Source organism: Megalobrama amblycephala, linkage group LG7 (assembly GCF_018812025.1).
Source record: "Megalobrama amblycephala isolate DHTTF-2021 linkage group LG7, ASM1881202v1, whole genome shotgun sequence".
Lineage (NCBI taxonomy): Eukaryota > Metazoa > Chordata > Actinopteri > Cypriniformes > Xenocyprididae > Megalobrama > Megalobrama amblycephala.
Genome location: NC_063050.1, coordinates 8080368 through 8098836, shown reverse-complemented (window position 1 = coordinate 8098836; position 18469 = coordinate 8080368). Strand labels below are relative to the sequence as shown.

Here is an 18469-nt window from a genome sequence, read left to right as displayed (position 1 = left end):
AGCTGCAACTTCACAGACACATTCAGGAGACACCTTAGACTTATATTACATCTTGTGAAACAACGTTCTACGGCACCTTTAAAGTTGTAGAATCAGAGAGATTTTTTGCGCTGTTTTTTACATTATGTTTGAAATGTCAAACATTGTCATGGCATTAACTTATAGATGATACTTTCTGTCTCAAAGTGTCTCATGATCTCTGGAGGTGTTGTTTGTGTTTGCGTGATGAACAGGCTGTTTTTTCCGTCCAGCTCAAAGCCACAGGAAACTGGTGAAGGTTCAGGGTCTCAGTTCAGTTTAATTAAACAGACTTACTCAGGAAACCCACAGTGAGACACATGAGACTGAACAGAGAGAGACAGAAGATCAACATCCATTGAGAGCAGAAGACAATAAAGACTAAGAGCTGATCCTTCACTAATTCACCTCCAACATTTACTGAGAGTGATGAACTTTTCTCATCAAAATAAATAAATAATAATAATGAAATAATCCTTGTGGGAATTGATCTCTTTAATAGTTCTTTAAATGTCATGCATTTGTATTGTTAGTACATTTATGTCAACACCACTTTAAACAAGTAACATCTTCAAGATTTACTTTGCATTTCATTGTTTTATTAAGATTTTTTCATCACTATTTTCCTGGTCCAATTCTAAATATCATCATATCTTTGTATGGCAGTAATAGTGAGAGTCGTATGATAGTGTGCATTTTTTAATTCATTTTGAATTCAGCCCAACCAAAAAGTTTTTTAACCCAGTTGTTTTTGTTTTTTTTTGTTTTTTTGATGTACAGACTTGCTTGTAAGTGTCTCAGGTCTTCGTGTTCACAGGGTTGTTTGAGACTGTGGTCAGTGTGATAAAGATCAACATGAAATGCTCTTGTGGTTTTCTTTGGCTCTTTATCTTTTGTAGGTCAAAACAAGAAGCTCTTCAGCCTTCTGCAGGCATGATAAAAGAAAAGTAAGTGATTATTTTAGTAATGATGGACACAGACTTTCCACTCCAAAAATAATATATAATAATATATGAAAAATAAAATAAATCCCAGCTATTCTGTTCTATTAATATATTCTGCTCCAAATGGTTTTAGTCTAGCCTGACGTGGTCATACTCAATTCTAGTCAGAATATGAGTCTGATACTGCTCCATTGGGCTTTGATTATGGGGGCGTATTTCAACCGATCCAGGAAAGACCTCAACTGGATAGACCTACAACCAATCAGAGCTACAGAGTAAGTGACGTATGTTGAGCGACGCACAGTTGTCAACAGAACTCTTCTTAGCGACCATCGGGGCCAGCTGATAAATCAAACTTTTGCCGAATTCCGTAGGAAGGACGGCAAAGACATCTTTCCCATCATCAAATGCCTTGATCGCGGTCCTCTGTTCCTCTTTTAAAATTAATGCGCTGTCGATATCTTCTATAACGGACGCGATGGCGGAATCTACACATCTCAGTTCTTCAACAACAGCCATCATTGTTGTAAAAGACTCACCCCCCTTAGTTACTGTTGCTTTGTCCGACAAGCCGTGGCGCTGTCACGCCACACAGTGGAAAATACATCGCGGAGCAAAGAGGAAACTGACAACACATCGACAGACGAGACAGAGCAGGTTACTTATGATATTAAACAAAGTCCCAGCTTTCAAACTGTGTAGTTATTAAAAAAATTCAAACAATAAAAACCGTTTTGTGGCTCTTTAATGTGTTGTGACCATGACCGTGACAGATTGCTGTAGCGCCTCAGCTCAAGAGGCTCGTTAACCGATCATCTCTTTCTACTAGTCCATTTATAGCATCAAATGAACATGAGAATGAATGTTGTTTCAAACGCGGAAAGACGTCAATATGCACAATTTTTTAAGTTTAACTCCACCGATGTTAATCTTCTAACTCCTGACTGCTTTGTCGGACAAAATGGCAGATGATTGGTTAGATCGCTTGTCAATCAAACTCCCCAAGCGCTCTTTGATGACGTGAGTGGTTACGTAACCGCAGATAGTCTGTCCATCATCGATTAAAGCCCGCCCTGGCAATTTGATTGGCTCGGCCTTCTGGGAGCCGAGCATAATTACTCCACAATGGATCGAGTCCAGACCGAACTTCCCGTCCAAAAAATGTTGTGGGCGGGGTTCGGGCTGGCACCCAGGCTAGTTTTAGTCAGGTCAAATAAAAACATTTGCTAGAGGGAACTGAAACCAAATGCAGTCATAAATAAGTGTTCATTATAAAAGATCTGCTTGCTTTTCAAATGTTAAAAGTATCTTTACTTTCTGTAGCAGTGATACATTTTACATTGTTTGATTTTGTCATTCAGCTTTATTCTGTGATGATAAGACAAACAAACTCAGAAGAAAAGAGAATGTGAATCAACACTGAGCCGAATTGTGTCTGACTCTGTATTTTATTCACGGTGACACACAGAACCTTCTCTTCTTATTTAGATTGTAAATATTCAAATATGACACGACAACACAAACCCAATGAGACTTAAGCTCAGTTTCTACTCCTCCCTTTTCTCCTTATATGGCGCTGAGCGCTGCGCTTCCGTTTGAATGAAAACAAAGTTTGCGGGTGAATCAAAATTTTAGCTGACATCAGAGAAGATGATTTTCTGTGAGTAATCAATTAAATTTACATCTGTTCCTCACACAGACGTGTTTTATCTCGTCAGAAGACTTAATTACAGAATACAAAGCCTATGAATGATTTCATGGTACTTTATTTGATCTTGACAGCAGCGCTTTAACTAAAGGCGAGCATACACTGTGCGATATCTGTGCGATTTCAGCAAGGTTACCAACTCACACTGTACGAGTAGATCGCGTGCGATGGAAAACCAAAACGCACGATTTATGTGCTCACACTATGCGGTCCGATGGTCGAGACATGACTCGACTGCTCACACTATGCGTTTGAAATATGCACGATAAACCCACGTACTGGGATGCGCCGATTGACAATGTTTCCAGAGATATCGTCAAAAGCATCAGCTATGGATATCAAGAAGATTTAGCATTTCCAATTCATATATTAAATAATAATAATAATAATAATTAGTCTATTATTATTATTATTATTAGTAGTAGTAGTAGTATAGGGTAGGCCTATTTAATATTAAATTGATATTACAATTCATTTGACCCGCAATATTTCATAGCGCATCACCGCATAACCGACGCGCTGCGAGGATAATAAAAGATTTGATTAGCTTATAATTACTCCTCACTGAAAATTATTTAAAGACATTTATACAATGAATTAAAGGCATATAATTAAAATTATTAACAGTAGCCTATGTGTTCGCAGACTGCAATAATCAGTCAATGAAAAGCAGCTTCACTTCAAAAACAACCTGTTTAATACGAAATACTTCTCATTTTTTCACCCACTACATACAGTTTATGGGCCACAAGAGAAATATTAAGAAAATAAATTAAGATATATAGCCTACCGTTATCAGGTTGAAGTAGGATTTATCTCTCGTTGTCTCTGAGAGAATATGCACCGAAAGCTCGTCGGTTTTACTTTTATTTTTTTGTAAAGGCTGGTGAATAATTGACAGGGGATTGAGACGTCTTCATCGGCATAACTCTCGCGCAAAGTTTGCACATTGCTTGTGTAATATAAAGTAGACACTGACTCGCCTTCCTGGTTTAAAATGGAAAAAAATCCTATATTGCGACGTGACATTTTTTTTTTATCACCAATTGCCAAATAATGGACAACAGTTCACATTTCCGCATTTAATAAAATAAAGTGAATATTAAATAGCCCACATGAGTAAATAGGAAGTGAAAAGCGAAACATATAAATTAATGATCAAGTAAATTAATACAAAAGGGCACCGGTTATGTACACCCAGGTGGCTTGAAAGATGTGGGTTTATCCATCATGCAACACGAACTGGAGGTAAGCAACAGTTTGCTAAATTGCAGCTAGTTTGATAGCTACAGAACTTAAAGATCTCCCTCTTTTCGTTTTCTTTCTTGCTGCACTGAAGATTGGTCTAATTTCTTTTTTCGCACAGGCGCAGTGGGGGGAAAAACAGAGTTTAGGCAAGTAGGTTCGTAGCTCTGCTTCAACTGTGCGATATCCTCACGAGGGGCGACCAAATTTCTGACATGCCAGAACTTCATCCGACCATGCGATTGCCAGTCGGGAGAGGTTTATCGCCACTCGTTTCCCCGTGTACACTGCACGAACACTGCACGACAAACGACACACAACAAAGCTGAAAATCGGCCCGACTCAAAAAAGAGTCGCGCGAGTCAGAATTCGGCTCAAAATCGGACGAAAATCGCACAGTGTATGCCTGCCTTAAAGCCGAGTTCAGACTGCATGATTTTAGCCCTGATTTTGGCTCGCCGACAGGTTTTGAGAAATCGCCGACAAATGCCCGAAATCACAGGCAAATCGGTGCTCGTTCACGCGAGTGACAATCACGCAGTGTGAATGAGCAAAGACGTGATCTGAGAGAATCGCCGACGAGTCGCCGGCGCCCGTGAGATATTTGGCATGCTAAATATCTGGACCTGTCGGCGATTCAAAATCCTGCTGTGTGAAAAGTGTTCTGACTGAAAACTACATCGGCGATGACCGACAGCCAATGAGAGAGCAAGATACAGAGCAGCGGGGAGTTCGGGGAGGAGTTATAGACCACAACATCAGCCAGCATGGCTTCGTTTCAATAAAAGGCTTCTTCTCTGTCTATTTGGACCTAAGAAATGGAAGAAAAATTAGTAGAAATTTAGCAGGAGCACCCGTGTTTGTTTGACGTTTCATCTCAGTCTCACGTGATATCGCGTTGTTTCCTTGTCACATCTCGCGTGTGTTTGGTTGTGAAACGTAATTTGCGCACCAGACAGAGTTGTCGGCGATTCTTCCTATTGTAAAGTCATGCAGTGTGAAACCTTCTGTCGCCGATCCATTGTGCAGTGTGAACACAGCAGCGACTGAATGCTGGCCAAGATAGTCATGCAGTGTGAAAAGAACAGTGAACCGACTACTTTGAAAATCGTGCAGTCTGAACTCGGCATAACGGTCGCGCTGAGGCTCGTGAATCTCACAATATCTTTACAGATTCAAACAACACTGTTAACTGACTGTGATAAATTATGAAATGCTTCATGATACAGTGTATACATTAGTATATTAAACATTTTACTCTAAAACTTGTGAAATATAAAAAGGACTCGAACATTAGGCCTATATGTGACTGTGTGTGTGGATGGAATAAATTCACTCGGAGAACAGGTGGATGGTCACTCAGGGTTGCTTTACTGTATCTGTGATGAGAGAAAACTGGGAAAACAGCACCAAATGGCTTATGAGAATACAGCATACAGCGCATCGATGTTGCATTTAATGTCAGCAGGACGAGCTATGAGAATCTGATTATAACACATTTTCTCAAAGTGATCGTGAACATATAGTGGACAAAATTCCAAATAAAGCATACATCCATGAAAATAAAATATGAAACACTAATACAGACAATTCACATTAATACAGTGAAAATATATACTCAAGTAACCATCATTTTACATATTTTATATAAATGAAATGAGGAGAGAAGAACGCAGCCCTTAAGCCGAGTTCAGACTGCACGATTTTCAAAGTAGTCGGGTCACTGATCTTTTCACACTGCATGACCATCTTGGCCAGCATTCAGTCGCTGCTGTGTTCAAACTGCACGATGGATCGGCGACAGAAGGTTTCACACTGCATGATAGGAAGAATCGCCGACAACTCTGTCTGGCACGCAAACTACGTTTCACAACCAAAAACACGCGAGATGTGACAAGGAAACAACGCGATATCATGCGTGCAAGACCGGAGTTATTATTATTATTAAAAACGGTAGCCCGCAAGAAGCTTGCAATACGAATTGCCTGTGCGCTGATTTGCAGCGAAAACAAGAAAAAGAAAAGAAGAATATGGAGGAGGAAATGGTTGAGGAGACTGTGGATTGTGTGTTCTGCAACGAGAGTTGGAGGTAAATAAATAACTTTTCAATGTGCTGCTGTTGATGGTCAAGCAAATGTTTGTGCTTTGGTTCTGTTTGATATAATTGTAATGTTTATGTGTACAAAGCCATGCTTGCTGATGTTGTGGTCTATAACTCTTCCCCGAACTCCCCGCTGCTCTGTATCTTACTCTCTCATTGGCTGTCGGTCATCGCCGATGTAGTTTTCAGTCAGAACACTTTTCACACTGCAGGATTTTGAATCGCCGACAGGTCCAGATATTTAGCATGCCAAATATCTCACGGGCGTCGGCGACTCGTCGGCGATTCTCTCAGATCGCGTCTTTGCTCATTCACACTGCGTGATTGTCACTCACGTGAACGAGCACCGATTTGCCTGTGATTTCGGGCATTTGTCGGCGATTTCTCAAAACCTGTCGGCGAGCCAAAATCGGGGCTAAAATCGTGCAGTCTGAACTCGGCTTAAGATGGCGCAGTTACACAGCAGAGCATGTAGTTGGGTAAAGTTGGTTTTATATTCGCACATTCGGACATCCGTATTCAATAGTCTTGTTAATCACACTACATTGGACATTCAGTGGACATTCACAAGTAAATATGCCATTAAAACAATACTTGCCTATTTTGATCGACTGTGAAAAATGTTGTAAGTTGACAATCATTGGTTGTCGATATCACATCGCTGCTTAAAATTCGCAAACATTAATTTATTGCACATTTATTGGAAAGTCTGAATTTATCAGAAGTCCGAATGTGCGAATATAAAACCAACTTTACCGAAGTCGAATATAAAACCAACTTTACCGAAGTAAGACGTACCTGGGAAAACAGCACCATATATGGCTTATGAGAATACAGCATACAGCGCATCGATGTTGCATTTAATGTCTTAAATGAAATAAACAGAAGTTTGGAGTTTACAAGCAGGCCAATTAATACACTCTTCATTGTATAATCACAAATAACACATATTTGACTCTATTAACACAACTAGGAGCTGACAGACAAAATAAGTAACCTTTTGTGTGTAGTTTACAGTTAAAACTTGGGCTTGAAAATGATCCAAACTTAATTATTAAGACGGAGCAATTATTGATTGCTTACCAGCAGGACGAGCTACGAGACTCTGATTAAATAGCTCCGCCCCACAATATCATGTGCACTAACGCAAGTGACGCAACAGCCAATGGAGAGTTTCAAAATTTATGCTGAATTTAACAATAATATTTTTAAACTGTTACATATATCAAAGTATATGTACATTTTCTGAAAGAAATGTAAATACTGCATGCAAAACTTGCCCCACAATGCAATGGGATGATTGACAGGTTTTTGAAAAATTGGTAAATGATAAAATTAACTCATTTAATGAATAGATTTATTATGCAAACTGTAACCTTACAGAAACAGGATGACAACTACCATTTTGTGAAATTCCTTAGTGTCATTTAAGTAGAGACAAAAACATTGAACTAATACATGGTTTATTGAGAGCATCAACTTGTCTGAGACTGAAAACACAAACACAAATGTCTTAAACATCTGGCTCCATCTAGTGGTAAATATGTGTTAATGCCTGTTAAATTTCTTAGTTTTTGTAAACAGTCTTAGTGTAAGTTATGTGGTAAATATGTGTTAATGCCTGTTAAATTTCTTAGTTTTTGTAAACAGTCTTAGTGTAAGTTATGTGTGGTAGTTGACAGAGTAGATGCTTGTTTCTTATTCTTCTTCTGTTCTTTGACATTATGACACTGATTTACTGTACACACTTCCTGTGAATTTGAAATGAGAGTCAATCTGGAGGAATTAGACACTGGCATAATATTTGATAATTTCATGGACTCATTGTTCATGAATATGATTTTAAAACCAAAGTTAAAGATGAAGCAGATGAAGTCAAGTCTCAGCATTTCACTCTTTGTTCATGTAGCCAGTTGACTGAAGCATATGTTTAATTTAATATTTTTTTATTTCCAAGGAGAAATGTTCTGTAAATTTAGTTAACTTCAGCAAAACTTGTATCAAATTAATTTTTATTTAGTTCTATACCCAATGGTTCCGGTTGGGAGTTCCTATCAATTGTTGTAGGTGGGGCCTTAATTAGTGATACACCGAAGGGAAATGTATCGCTTCTCCTTTAAGCGTTCGTGCTCAGACGCAAAGTGTATGCGGACTGAGAAGCAGGTAGTTTTCTCTCTCACATAAATCCTGCATTAACTGTCTCCTTATAGTGTAATCGCTACATTTATGATGTTAAAACACTGTTAAGAGTTTCTGTCATAACTGGTATTCGTGAGATTAGCGTATTTTCTTTGAAAGTAGTACTTTTAACCGTGTTAAAAGTTTGCACGTGTATTTTTCCATGCAGGAATGAGAGAGTAGGCCTGATTGTGTATATTCTAATATTGCCTCACACTACTGTTTAAGGTATGTTGTTTCAATCTGATCATTAATTTAAATGTTTATTTTATAATTTGAATTTATTTGCGAGTTGATTTAGAATGTATGTATACTTGAGTGTATACTAGACCATCTATACTAACTGCCTCGTGATACGTTTTCATGCAATGATACAGTGTGTTTGTGCAAAAAAGAACTTTATTGTACACATAGTGATTTAACAATCAAATTTTGATGCAATTTAGAGTTTATTGTACGTTACATATGCATTTCTATGAGTTTACAGCATATTTGAATGCTAACTTTTACGAATGTTATGTATTTTCTATTACGTTATTTGCACTGTCATGTTGTGTGAGATAATTAAGCACTACATTTACTCTTGTTAAATATTTCTATATCGCTTCTCCTTTAAGCGTTCGTGCTCAGACGCAAAGTGTATGCGGACTGAGAAGCAGGAATGAGAGAGTAGGCCTGATTGTGTATATTCTAATATTGCCTCACACTACTGTTTAAGGGGAATAAACCCATCATCCCATCCGTGGTGTGGTTGTCTTTCCGTGGTGTCCACTTGAAGTCTGCTACATCTAACTGGTGCCGTGACCCGGATCCATTTGGTCAGCCGCAGCCGATCGCCGGGGTCAAGCAGTGTGCTGTGACGCGTAGATGCTGTACCGTGTGGCCAGAGGATCTATGCAGCGGATTTTCAAGTGATATTCAGACATTTGCACACACACACTTTCATCTATTTACAGTGAAGTTCCACATAATCCCAGACTGAGTCGTACACTTTACACGCACGTGCGTTTTGGACATTTGCACGTATTGGACGTTGACATTGACACTTACATTCCATCTGAAGACTGTGGGTTCTCAATTTCGATATTTCATTGAGTGTTTTCCACATCTGTAACCTTTGTATATTTACATATTTTATTAGTTTGTGTTCTTTTATTTGGAATTCAATTTGTTTTACCATACAGTATGGCTGGAAGAGGTCGAGATACTTCTGAAATATTCACTCCATTAGCTGGGAGGGGTAGAGGTCTGTATAGTGTAAGAGAGAATACAGGGACCCTACCAAAGCTGTTATTCCCGAATACTTTGTCAGTGACAGAAGTAAATCCTCATCCTGAGTTAGTACAGCCAACATGTTCCACTCCTTCTGATGGTAGCCCCAATGTCACACAGCAGCTACGAGAGTTAATAGGAGAGCTGGGTAGTCAGATTGGCGAGTCCATCATCAGCCATTTGCTAGCTAGTCCGTGTGTAGCCAACCCATTACTCACTAGTCCATCAGAGTTAACAAAGACTGAGCTCCCACCTGAGTCCCCCAAAGTCAACCTTATAGTGAGGTCTGACATCAAAGAACCACCTATGTTTAAAGGAGATGAGAGTGACAAGTACACAGTCCAAGAGTGGATAGATGTCATGGAACTGTACTTACAGAAAAGCAGCTGCCCCGAAACAGGAGAAAGCCGACACAGTCATGAGTCACCTCCTGGGAAGAGCTAAGAATATAATCAAAGTGGGACTAAAAAGCACTGCTCCTTCTACTCCAGCTAGTGTCGAGAAAATTTATGACATGTTAAGACACTACTTCAGTGACCACCCTGTGTCACTTCTGCCATTGGCAGATTTCTACGCAACACAGCCTAAAGCTAAAGAAAGTCCCGTAGACTACTGGGTGAGATTGAACTCTGCAGCTGAACGAGCTAATAGCCATTTAGAACGTAGTGGAGGTAATATGGAGAACATGAGTGCAGAAATAGCCATGATGTTCATACGAAACTGCCCTGACCCTGAACTGTCCAGCGTGTTTAAGTGCAAACCTATGAGCAAATGGTCAGTCGAAGAGATACAGGAGGCTATTGATGAACATCAGAGGGAAAGTCAGTCTCGCAGAATTCCCAGTACAGTTAAGCCCCGCACCTTTCAAGTATCAACAGCTACTGCAGTCCCTAGCGTTGAAGTTATGGAAGGTGAAATCACTGCCATTAATGCTGCCGCATTCACTCCAAGTAGCCATCCCAAGACAGTTGATCCAGTCTCACCCAATTCTGATGCATTAGAACGTGTCCTCAGCATGTTAGAGAGAGTATTGGAACGAACCAGTCAGCCGGTACACAACCCTTCAAGGCCCTTTCAAACACATGGAGCTCGCATTCAGTCTTGCCGTGTCTGTGGGGACACAACACACTCCACTCGCTCACACTGCATGCGAGAAAGGCGGTGCCTTATCTGCATGAGGGTTGGACATCAGCGTAAAGACTGTCCTAAAGTTACAGAACCAGCTTCCCAGCCGATCGTTGCATCACATTCTCAGGAAAACTAACCTGCTCGCATTGTGGAGGGGACGATGTGAGCAGGAAGAGTGAAACCCTCAGCGATGAAGATGATCTTTTGTTGTATGAAGAAAGCTGCAAAGCAATTCCTGATAAAAGTGTCTTATATCAAAATGTGATGAAGTTGGAAAGAGCTGACAGCCTATTTTACACTGATGATTGTCATTGCAGGGGCCCAAGTTACATTACGTGCACTACTTGACAGTGGGTCCATGGTCTGTACCATGAATGGGGAGGCTGAACGCAAGTTGAAGAGTGCTGGAGTTGTGCTCGCACCCAGTGAAACACACCCTGATATCATCCTTGTTGGTTGCGGCGGTGTCAGCATTCAGCCTGAGAGCATTTACCAGCTTGAGATGGAAGTGTACGGACATGCAGTTAGTGTTCCCACTCTAGTTGTTCCTGGTCAGCGAGATGAAATGATCTTGGGCACTAATGTTATCAAGTACATTATCAGCCAGATGAAGAGTACTCACGGGTATTGGCGTGTCCTGAATCGACCTGAAAGTTCAGGTAATGAAGACATTATGCAGTTTTTAGACATGTTGTCCGGTATCCACAGATGGAATGGGACTGAGATGCCCAGCAAGATAGGAACGGCTAAGCTTACCCAAGCCGTAGTGCTGTGCCCTCAGCAAGAACATCTCGTTTGGGGCAGGTTACCTGCTACTGTACCTGTTTCCAAGGGAAGTGCCATCCTCGTTGAACCTGCAAAGTCACAGTCACATAAGAACATTGTCATCGGGCGGGTGGTAGCATCCATGAGTGATGACAGATGGGTCCCCGTCAAGGTGCTGAATGCTACTGACAAGCCCATAACTTTGCGAAAGAATACAAAGTTAGCTGATGTATTCCCTTGTGTAGCTCTGGAGGACTTGGACATCAGTCCCCAGCATCCAACCAGTCATGAGCTGAAAGTCATGCACCAAACGACACACGTCTCAGTTGTTGACGGTATGCCCCCTGAGTTAAGTCTCTGTAGTAAACTGAGTAAACTCGGTCTAAGCGACCTTGATGTTGATTCTTGTGAAGTGTCACAGCACTGGAAGGAACAACTTGTGCAGCTGATATGCAAATATGAGGATGTGTTCTCAAAGAATAAACTCGATTGTGGCAAAGCAAAGGATTTCTTTCACCGAATACATCTTGCAGATAGTCGCCCCTTTAGACTGCCTTACCGACGTGTGCCACCAGCACATTACCACAAGCTCAGACATGTTCTTTCAGAAATGGAGGAGCTTGAAATAATTCGTAAATCCTCCAGCGAGTGGGCCTCCCCGCTGGTGCTCGTCTGGAAGAAAAGCGGAGATCTACGCATTTGTGTCGACTATCGGTGGCTGAATGCCCGTACTACTAAAGACGCACATCCCTTGCCACACCAGGCAGATTGTCTAGCTGCACTTGGCGGCAATGCCATATTCAGTGCTATGGATCTTACCTCAGGATTCTACAATATAGAGATGGCTGAGGAAGATAAAAAATTTACCGCGTTCACAACACCTATGGGGCTCTATGAATTTAACAGGCTTCCTCAAGGATTGTGTAACAGTCCTGCAAGTTTCATGCGTCTCATGATGGGCATATTTGGAGACCAGAACTTTCTGACCATTCTTTGTTATCTTGACGACCTCCTAGTATTTGCACCAAATGAGAGTGTGGCGTTGGAGAGGCTTGAGCTGGTGTTCGGCCGCCTGAGAGCCCATGGTCTAAAACTTGCCCCGAAGAAGTGCCACCTGTTCCGTCGGACTGTACGGTTCCTTGGGCACGTGATCGATGAGAGAGGTGTAACAGCCGATCCCGACAAAGTACAAGCCATTACAGCAATAACTGAAACGGATCTTATGATGGAAGACGGAGTTACGCCATCTCAAAAAAAGATTAAGTCGTTTCTGGGTATGGTTATGTTTTATCAGCGTTTCATACAAAACTGCTCTAGCATAGCTAAGCCTTTATTCACACTGACTGCAGCACCGAAGGGACAAAAGAATAATGGAACAAAGCCATCTGTCTTTAGGAAGCTGAACCCAAGTGATTGGAAGAGAGAACAGCGTGACTCCTTCAATCAGCTTAAGTCTGCCCTTTTGGAATCTGTAGTGCTTGCACACCCAGACTTCAACCGCCCGTTTGTCCTGTCAACAGACGCCTCGTTGGATGGATTAGGCGCTGTGCTTTCTCAAGTTCCGGAAGGCGAAACTAGAGCTCGTCCTGTCGCTTTCGCCAGTAAGGCCCTTACACGTGCCCAAAGCAATTACCCTGCTCACCGTCTGGAGTTCCTGGCCTTAAAGTGGTCTGTCTGTGACAAATTCAGCCACTGGCTGAAAGGCCATTCCTTCACTGTATTGACGGATAACAATCCATTAACTTACATCTTGACGAAGCTCGATGCGTGTGAGCAGAGGTGGGTCGCCAGGTTGGCACCATACAACTTTAGTATCCAGTACATCCCCGGAAACAAGAATGTGGTGGCGGATGCCATGAGCCGACAACCTTTTGTCCGGGCACGTGCAAGTCAGAGGTTGGTAACGGGACCTTACAAAACCCTGTTGGAGGAAGCCAATCACTTTAAAGAAGATGTAGTACAGCATGCCTTCCGAATTAGTGCTAAAAGTCAGAGTGTTGAACCTGCATTCTCCGGCCAAGGTCCAAATTGTTCCTCGCTCTCCTCAGATGAAGTGTCGGCCATACTGATGAGCCAGGTAGAGTGGAATGCAGGGCCGAAGGGAAAAGTACATCATTGGCTGGCTCAGGATGTGCACAACTTGGTTCCAGCTGGTCAGAGTGTGTTGCCAGTATTTACACTGAAAGAGCTTCAGGGTAAACAGACAGAAGATCCTGTTTTGTCACAAGTTCTTTCCTATGTCTCTCGTGGCAGGAGGCCATCAAGACGCGAGAGGACAAAAGAGACACTGAAGACCCTGAAAACTCTTAAACAGTGGGAAAAATTGAAAATGTTAGATGGAGTTTTGTACCGTGTGTGCAAAGATCAGCTAACAGGACAGAAACGTTGGCAGTACATCGTCCCAGCTTCACTGACCGAACAAGTCCTGCAGGGGACACATGACAATGCTGGTCACCAAGGCCAGGCCAGAACACATTTGACCAGAGAAAGATTCTTCTGGGTAGGCATGGAGCGAGATGTCAGAGAGTATGTTAAGTGCTGTAAGCGCTGCGTGGTAAGCAAGACACCTGAGCCAGAAGCGAGGGCACCACTCGAAAGTGTAAAAACAACCAGGCCTCTGGAGTTGGTGTGTATTGACTTCTGGTCTGCAGAGGAACGCAAGGGCGGGAGTGTAGATGTGCTAGTGGTCACAGACCACTTTACGAAGATGGCACATGCCTTTGCTTGCAGCAATCAGTCAGCCAAACAAGTAGCCCGCCAACTGTGGGACAGATACTTTTGCATCTACGGGTTTCCAGAGAGGATCCATGCTGATCAGGGTGCGAACTTCGAGAGTGAACTTATTCAGGAGTTGATGCAGCTTGCCAGTGTCAAGAAGTCGAGGACGACAGCCTACCACCCTATGGGGAATGGACACACTGAGCGGTTTAATCGCACACTAGGCAGTATGATACGAGCCTTACCCCCGAGAGTTAAGCAAAAGTGGCCTCAGACGTTGCAGACACTGACGTTTGCCTATAACTGCACCGCTCATGAATCAACAGGTTACGCACCATTTTACCTGATGTATGGAAGGATTCCTCGTCTGCCAATAGATGTTATGTTCCACAGTGTTGGAAGGAATAACGACATCACAGACTACGGCAGCTATGTTGCAAAGATGAGAGATGATCTCAAGGAGGCTCTTAACCTTGCTCAAGTTAATGCCAGTGCAAGTCAGCAACGACAGGCTGAATTCTACAATAGGAAGATAAAGGGGTGTGACATTGAGGAAGGAGACAGAGTGCTGCTGGCCAATAAGGGCGAAAGGGGACGGAGAAAACTGGCTGATAAGTGGGAATCTGTGCCCTATGTGGTGGTTTCTAAAGACCCCAGATGCCACACTTACCGTGTCAAGAATACCAGTACAGGTCAGGAGAAGGTAGTACACCGTAACCTTATGTTGCAAGCCAACTTTCTGCCGCTTGAGGAAGGAGAAAATGAGTCTTTCCATGATGACTCGCTAAGCAGCAATGAGAAGTCAGGTGAAACCTTGACACAGAGTTCAGAACTGGGGAGCGACCTTCCTGAAACAGAGCGTACTGCTGAATGGGTGGCTTCCTTACCTGACACAGATGACTCTGTGGAAGGGAGAGGAGATACAGGGGAACAGGAGAGTGTAATGGACCCTGGAAAGCCTGAGAGTAAATCGGATGACCTTGTCCCAGAGTCTGAAAGTAAATGCCCTCATTCAGACTATCGAAACATTCCATCAAATCCAACAGACTCTCAAGCCAGTGTACATACAGTTGATGAAATGCCCGGTGCTAAAGAGCAGCCAAGATCCACTAGCACCTTATCCATTTCCAGTGCACCCCCTAATGTGTCTGAAGTAGTGACCCAGGTACGAACACGGGTTGGCAGGTTAGTTAGACCTGTAAATAGGCTGATTCAGAATATGACTCAAAGAACAAAGCACAACGCAGTCAAAGATGTTACTAAGTCCCTTTTATTTTAAGAGGTTTCAAGTTACATGAGCATAGTCATAAGAACATTAGGCAATCAGAAAAAAGTCATTTGAGTCAAATTGAGTGGTGTATAAGGCACCTCTTGAGCAAAAGAATATCTGAGAGTCTGATCAGCTTTCTTTCATTCTTTGTCCCGTGATGTTCGGGTAACATGTATGTTACATGACGAAATGGTGTGGTCAGTAACAAATGACTTGCCTTATTTGCTCCCTTATTGAATTGACAGAAGTGTAGTAGCACAAGTTTTGTGAAGTTAAGGGGGGAGTATGTAGCCAGTTGACTGAAGCATATGTTTAATTTAATATTTTTTTATTTCCAAGGAGAAATGTTCTGTAAATTTAGTTAACTTCAGCAAAACTTGTATCAAATTAATTTTTATTTAGTTCTATACCCAATGGTTCCGGTTGGGAGTTCCTATCAATTGTTGTAGGTGGGGCCTTAATTAGTGATACACCGAAGGGAAATGTATCGCTTCTCCTTTAAGCGTTCGTGCTCAGACGCAAAGTGTATGCGGACTGAGAAGCAGGTAGTTTTCTCTCTCACATAAATCCTGCATTAACTGTCTCCTTATAGTGTAATCGCTACATTTATGATGTTAAAACACTGTTAAGAGTTTCTGTCATAACTGGTATTCGTGAGATTAGCGTATTTTCTTTGAAAGTAGTACTTTTAACCGTGTTAAAAGTTTGCACGTGTATTTTTCCATGCAGGAATGAGAGAGTAGGCCTGATTGTGTATATTCTAATATTGCCTCACACTACTGTTTAAGGTATGTTGTTTCAATCTGATCATTAATTTAAATGTTTATTTTATAATTTGAATTTATTTGCGAGTTGATTTAGAATGTATGTATACTTGAGTGTATACTAGACCATCTATACTAACTGCCTCGTGATACGTTTTCATGCAATGATACAGTGTGTTTGTGCAAAAAAGAACTTTATTGTACACATAGTGATTTAACAATCAAATTTTGATGCAATTTAGAGTTTATTGTACGTTACATATGCATTTCTATGAGTTTACAGCATATTTGAATGCTAACTTTTACGAATGTTATGTATTTTCTATTACGTTATTTGCACTGTCATGTTGTGTGAGATAATTAAGCACTACATTTACTCTTGTTAAATATTTCTATATCGCTTCTCCTTTAAGCGTTCGTGCTCAGACGCAAAGTGTATGCGGACTGAGAAGCAGGAATGAGAGAGTAGGCCTGATTGTGTATATTCTAATATTGCCTCACACTACTGTTTAAGGGGAATAAACCCATCATCCCATCCGTGGTGTGGTTGTCTTTCCGTGGTGTCCACTTGAAGTCTGCTACATTCAGTTTGTGTTGTTAAACTGTCATCAGTGATGCTGAAGTTTGATTGACAGCTGCTGTCTGTGGTGCTGAATCCACAACTGCCTGTTAAAGTGACAGAAGCAGCAATCAGACTCAGACTTCAGCTGATGAGCCTCTGGTGATCTGAGGAGTGAAAGACCAGAAACACTGCAGACAGAATCTGAATACATTTGCCTTCTAAGGCTACGTTCACACTGTCAGTCCAAATCCTATTATTTGTGTATCCGATTGGAATCTGATCTAAAATTATTGACGTCCACATTATGTATCGCAACTGTTCAGATGAGATTTGTGTGTCCATCCCACTCTTTCGTTAACAGGAATATCTGCATTGGTTTCTATGGCAGTGATGTTGTGTTGGTAAGCATACGCCAAAACAACAACAACCACAACACGGAGAGGTTTGCAATACAGCTGTTGTCTTATTTACAACATGACCTTGTTTCTGCAGCGACTTTCAGCATGTTTTCTAAAATATCTGGTGTTTATGTTTTACATGGTGAGAGAAAGTCACATAAACTATACGCGAAATCCGATCAGAGCGTTCAGACTGAAACAGATTTACAGAAATTTAATTTGAATAGGATTTCAAACCACATATGAACGTAGCTCGAAATTGATTTGTAAAAATCGTATTTCATGTTATTTTTTTTTCCATTAGCACATTTTTTAATTGCTTTGGTGCAATTTTCAAAAGCAATTGGTATTTTCAAAAATCTTAGTACTAATATCACAACAGATCATCAAAAGTGCACTTTTTTTTTCAAACATTTCAGCATATTTACCAGTCAATCAAATCATACTCTCATTCCAGCGTAATAATCAAGGAACTTTGCTGCCGTACCATGCACTGTTAGACCTTGCCAGGCTTTTTTACAGTAAAATACTGGCAACACTGTTGCCAGTAAAACTCAGTTTTATAGTAAACTACTGACAACAGTGTTGCCAGTATATAACTGTTTATTATCTTACAGTTTGTCACTGTTAAAATACATTTTGTGGGTGTGTCTTTTATCTTACACCTTTAATCCTTTCAACCCCGCAGGAACATCCTCTAGTGTCCACACTACAGAGTAAAAGTAACATTGATGCTGTGAGATAATTAAGTTAATATTTAAGTGATGATTGAGCATTAATGATGAACACCTGCTGTTAACAAGCAGAACCACTGAAAAGAGGAACAAGAACGGAAAAATACGAGCAGAAACTACAACTGTCTTTCAGCCATTACACATTATTACACTTATTACTGATCAGTTTAACTTTACTTCAGAAGATCTTATTGTGAATTAACAGAAGTTTAGATGTTGATGTTTTGGTAAAAATGTTTGGTTTGATGTTACCATTGAGGAGATCAGCATTTGCTTTAGTTGAGCTCTTGACCCATGACTTTTTACACACCAGTTTGTTTGTTTTTTTTGTTTTGTTTTCTCTGGCTGCTTAAACTGTTTTTGCAAGTCACATTTGTTATAGCAGAAACAAATGTGGAGAAAAAAATCGTTAAGTGCTGATAGTTATGTGTTTGTTGAAGACGTAATCATCACATAGTCTCTTGATTCACTGAATTCATACCGTGTTTTATCCATTGTTTCATTATTAACAGACTAATATTTTACATTATCACCACTGTGAAACTACAGCAAGGGTTCCAACAACAATCAGCTAAAAAGAGTTTATTTTTAAATACCATGTACAAAAAAAAGCTGCAACATTATTTAGACACACACAGATATCAAAAATCAGCACATCAATCTC

The 18469-nt window shown here is 41.0% G+C and overlaps 2 protein-coding genes across 2 annotated transcripts in view; both read left to right on the top strand.

Moving 5' to 3' along the window:
- LOC125271224 (B-cell receptor CD22-like) overlaps window positions 1-18469 on the top strand; it is a 1156500-nt gene that overhangs the window by 1017145 nt on the left and 120886 nt on the right. The gene's annotated exons all lie outside the window — the stretch shown is intronic.
- The window catches only part of LOC125271198 (hemicentin-1-like), a 987774-nt gene that overhangs the window by 868116 nt on the left and 101189 nt on the right, over window positions 1-18469 (top strand). The gene's annotated exons all lie outside the window — the stretch shown is intronic.